This window comes from Hoplias malabaricus, unplaced genomic scaffold (genome assembly GCF_029633855.1).
Source record: "Hoplias malabaricus isolate fHopMal1 unplaced genomic scaffold, fHopMal1.hap1 scaffold_343, whole genome shotgun sequence".
NCBI lineage: Eukaryota > Metazoa > Chordata > Actinopteri > Characiformes > Erythrinidae > Hoplias > Hoplias malabaricus.
In genome coordinates this window covers 1-5,000 of record NW_027100804.1, presented here as the reverse complement: position 1 = coordinate 5,000, position 5,000 = coordinate 1, and the positions used below count along the sequence as shown (strand labels likewise).

The 5,000-nt window shown below is 61.1% G+C and overlaps 1 non-coding gene across 1 annotated transcript; it reads right to left on the bottom strand.

Annotated features, from left to right (window-relative positions):
- Positions 1-372: 372 nt before the first annotated feature.
- On the bottom strand, positions 373-526 carry LOC136680953 (5.8S ribosomal RNA). The gene has a single exon (XR_010797547.1). It is a non-coding gene; the product is annotated as a 5.8S ribosomal RNA (ribosomal RNA).
- Between the last annotated feature and the right edge of the window lie 4,474 nt (positions 527-5,000).

The window sequence follows — 5,000 nt, the reverse complement described above, 5'->3', positions numbered from 1 at the left end:
GCCGAAGGCTAGGGGCGAGGGGCGAGAGCCCGGCCTGAGGCCGAACTCCGCGACACCCTCCCCCCACCCCGGCCGCTCGCCCGCCCGCTCACTCGCCCGCTCGCTGGGTTTAATCGGCACTCGCCACCCCCGCGTCCGACTGCGCGGAGCCCCGCTCGGGACTCGGGGAGAGACCGTAACGGACGTGGACCCGGACCTACTCGGCTCTCCCTCCGTTCCCTGTACGGAGCTCTCTCGCAACACGGGCCGCGTGGACTGGCTCGGAACCGAGTCTTCGTTTGGGAAGACGAAGGGCCGTTTTCAGGCCCTGCGAGCTTCCAGCCGCGGTCTCTCTCTCTCAGCGGGGGCGCGGAGACCGATCGATGGGTAAAGCGACCCTCAGACAGGCGTGGCCGCGGGATGGACCCCCGCGGCCGCAATATGCGTTCGAAATTTCGATGATCTGTGTCCTGCAATTCACATTAGTTAACGCAGATGGCTGCGTTCTTCATCGAAGCACGAGCCGAGTGATCCACCGCTAAGAGTCGTATTTGGGTTTGTGCCCGGCCCGTTACAGGCCGGGCGAAGGAAGCCATTCGAACACGAGACAATGTTTGACAATATTTCAAGCCGGGTGCCTTCCCCCCCGTGGAGGGGGAAGGTCATTGAACCTGGGCGTCACCACCGGACCGAGGAGTTACGGCCCGGGACGATCGCCCGAGTAGGTGCCCGAGACTTACGTGGTTTAGGAGACCGGGTCTAGGCACCCGCCGTTCCCGGCGAGGCCCAGGGTTTGGTTCGCTGCGTTACGGGTCCCGGTCTAAGGCATTCAGGCGTGCGCTCAAAGCCAAGCTCTCCACCCCGGAGGGTATGAGCGAGGCCCGGTGGTACGCTCCCAAGTCCCCGCTTAGGGGAAGGCGCTGGGTAGATCCCACCTAGTCAGGACCGGCGGGCACCGGCCGTCTCCTTCGGGTGTTTATAAACGCATCCGGGGTTCGTGAGGCCCCTTCAACTCGCGCACCGGCCTTAGACTATTATACGGTCCGTCTCTGCGAAGCCAACATCGGGGGTTATTGCATGCGCTCTTAAGCTCCGCTCTAACCCCGTGAGGGGAAAGAGTTTCGCCCGGCGGTACGCTCCCGTCCACCACCACCCCCTGTGCCGGGGGGATGGGTTCAGGGAGATCCCACCGAGGCCGGCGAGCACCGGCCAACGCCCTGGGGGTGAGTAAGCCCCTTTGACTCGCGCACGCACAATCAAGCCTTCAACGATCAATGGTTTTTTGGGTTTAACTACCCGGCGGGCGGCTCCGGCGCCACTCTTCCCCCCGCGAACGGGAGGGGCGGACCGGGGTACCTATGCACCTAAGGCGGTCCTCGCATAACCCCGAGTTCCGAAGCCGGCTCGCTACGTCCACCCACCCGGAGGGGGGAGAGACTCACGTCGGCCGACAACGAAAGGTACGAGGCTTCTGCGGTCCATACCTTGAAGGTACCCGCCGGGGGGGAGGTTCGGCCTCTCGAGTCCGACTCGACAACCGGCACGGACGGCGGGCGCCGACCGCGGCCAGGTCACCGTTATTGATCCTTCCGCAGGTTCCCCTACGAAAACCTTGTTACGACTTTTACTCCCTCTAGATGTCCGGGTTCGATCGACTTCCCATCGCCCGGAGGCGACCCCCGTTCGAGGGCCGCCCCGGGGACGGTCCGAGGACCTCACCGAGGCATCCGATCGGTAGTAGCGACGGGCGGTGTGTACAAAGGGCAGGGACTTAATCGACGCGGGCTGGTGACCCGCGCCTACTTGGAATTCCTCGTTCGAGGGGAATAGTTGCAATCCCCTGTCCCCAGCGGGGAATGGCGTTCATAGGATTGCCCGCACCTCTCGGCGTAGGGTAACTTACATGTTGAACCAGCCATTGTAGCTCACGTGCGACCCCGGACTTCTAAGGGCATCACAGACCTGTTATTGCTCCATTTCTCAAGTGGCTTCTGTGCCACAAATCGCTCTAAGAAGTTTAGCCACCGACCGCTGATTCCCACCGGGCGAACCCCAACCTTCAGGCCCGCGGTAAGCGGGAGGGCACCGGGGAGGGGAGAGGGAAGGCGAAGGCGAAGGACGGACAACCCACACCCGGAGAGCGGAACGAGGTGCGGACGGCATCGGGGAGGGAACCGAACGCGAAGGGGAGAGGCCGGAGCCACCCACTCGACGCAGAACTGAACCCCCGTCAACCGCATCACCTCCCCGAACCGATCCGGGGTAGAACCGGACCCCCGCCGAAACCCCCAACACCCCCACCCCGATGGGGACCCCCCGCGAACGGGGACCTTCGGGGATAGAGTCCGACCCAGGAGAGGGGCCGTGTAACTACTTAAAGGATGGGATCTCGTTCGTTACCGGAATTGACCAGACGAATCGCTCCACGAACTACCAACGGCCATGCACCACCACCCACAGAATCGAGAAAGAGCCGTCAATCTGTCAATCCTTACCGTGTCCGGGCCGGGTTAGGTTCCCCGCGTTGAGTCAAATTAAGCCGCAAGCTCCACTCCTGGTGGTGCCCTTCCGTCAATTCCTTTAAGTTTCAGCTTTGCAACCGTACTCCCCCCAGAGCCCAAAGACTCGTGGTTTCCCGGACGCTGCCCGGCGGGTCATAGTCGTTAACCCAACGCCGCCGGATCGCGGGTCGGCATAGTTTACGGTCGGAACTACGACGGTACCTGATCGTCTTCGATCCTCCGACTTTCGTTCTTGATTAATGAAAACATTCTTGGCAAATGCCTTCGCTTTTGTCCGTCCCGCACCGGTCTACGAATTTCACCTCTCTCGGTGCGGTACGAATGCCCCCGGCCGTCCCTCTTAATCATGACCTTTGGTCCGTCAAACCCACGAAATAGGACCAAGAGAGCGGTCGGATACCCCCCCGGCTCGGGGAACCGTGCGGCGGCCAGAAACGCCGGGCGTCACACCCGGGCGCCCCCGGCCCCACCCGGCCGCCTCGCCGAAGAGCTCCGACTCGCCCCCCATGGGAAGGCCTTATTCCATTATTCCTAGCTCAGTCCATTCAAGGCACGCTTCGGCCTGCTTTGAGCACTCTGTTTTGTTCAAAGTAAACGCACCGGACCCTTCCGCCCCCCACGTATTCACCGCGGCGGACGACCCAGCTAAGGGCCTCTCCGCGGAGGAAGGGAGCAGAGGACACCGGATGAGTAGGGACAAGGTCCCGCGACCTCCACCCAGAGACCCGCGGGGGGTCCCCACCCCGGAGAGGGGCAGCTTCCCACCGCGAAGTCCGGACGGGCAGAGGCCCGGCAGCCGGGACCCGTCCCCGGATCCAACTACGAGCTTTTTAACTGCAGCAACGTTAACATACGCTATTGGAGCTGGAATTACCGCGGCTGCTGGCACCAGACTTGCCCTCCAATGGGTCCTCACCCACGGACGTAGATTGAGTTCATTTCGGTCCCGAAACCTTCAAACGGGGCCTCGCACCGATATTTTTCGTCACTACCTCCCCGTGTCGGGAATGGGTAATTTGCGCGCCTGCTGCCTTCCTTGGATGTGGTAGCCGTTTCTCAGGCTCCCTCTCCGGAATCGAACCCAGATTCCCCGTTACCCGTGGTCACCACACGTAGTCCCGTAGACTACCGTCGAAAGTTGATAGGGCAGACACTCGAATGAGACGTCGCCGCCCCGAAGGGCTCTGCGATCGGCCAAAGGTTATCTAGAGTCACCAAAGCGGACCCGACCGGAGTCGGGAGGGGGTTTTTTGGTTCTGATAAATGCACGTATCCGTGGGGGGCGCCGAGGGGAAGGTGAACCAGTCACCGACCACCTCGAAACGGCACCCCCACTTCCAACGCTTCGTTTGCATGTATTAGCTCTGGAATTACCACAGTTATACCAAGTAACGTGTGGAGCGATCAAAGGAACCATAACTGATTTAATGAGCCATTCGCAGTTTCACTGTACCAACGCCCGTGTGTACTTAGACTTGCATGGCTTAATCTTTGAGACAAGCATATGATACTGGCAGGATCAACCAGGCCGATCCTCTGGTACTCAAACCCGGCTTGGGGAAAGAGAGAGAGTCGGTGGCGCGTGGAACTCGACCCCCACGAAGGAGGAAGAGACACGCACCGCGGAAAGGCTTTTCGAATGAGACCCCCCGGAGGTGGGTCTTCAATCGGGGGTTTGACAACTTGGAAAATGTACGATTCAAGGCCCGGACGGTGCAGGCTAGGGGCCGGTTCCTTCCCTCAATAGGATCCCGACCCTAAGGCACCACCGACTCGGACCTTTTAACGGACCCAAACTGTGGTGGAAATTAGACCGACGGATCGGCTAAGTCTCCCTCGGAACGATTCTGGGACAAGCGGACCCCCTATTACGGGGGGTCCCCGAGCCATAGAGGCTGGAGCACGTGGCGGGGAGGATCGTTCTAAAAGCCGGTATATTTCGGATTAGAAGCCTGCCCCTGGTGCTCCGGGTATGCCGCATTTCGAACGGGCGTAAAGGACGTCCGTTTAAGGGAAGAGAATGGAAGAGAATTTCCTGGCCCCCTCAAAGCGCGAGGAGGTCGGCATAGGTTTTACGGTACGCCCCCCCGGAGCCGTCTGATGTTCAGAAGACGAAGGGTTTTGCCCCCAATCTCGTAAGGTCGAGGGCTCACCACCGAACTTCCAGCCGCGGTCCTTGGTAGGACCGATACGCGGACAAGCCGCAAATCCTGGCCCCCTCGCAGTGCGAGGAGGTCGGCAAAGGTTTTACGATTCGCCCCCCGGAGCCTACGGTTAGTTTTCTCAATTTAAGAAGACGAAGGGGGTCGGGCCCGGGAACCGTAGACCGAGCGCCTCTTCCCCTGCGAACTTCCAGCCGCGGTCCGTTTAAAAAGACCGATCCGTGACACCTCTAATGCGCTCTTTGCCTCCGGCCGTTTCCAGCGCGGGGGCCCGGTGGTGCGCTCCCAAGTCCCCGCGGAGGGGAAAATCTGGGAGATCCCACATTAGACCAAGCGG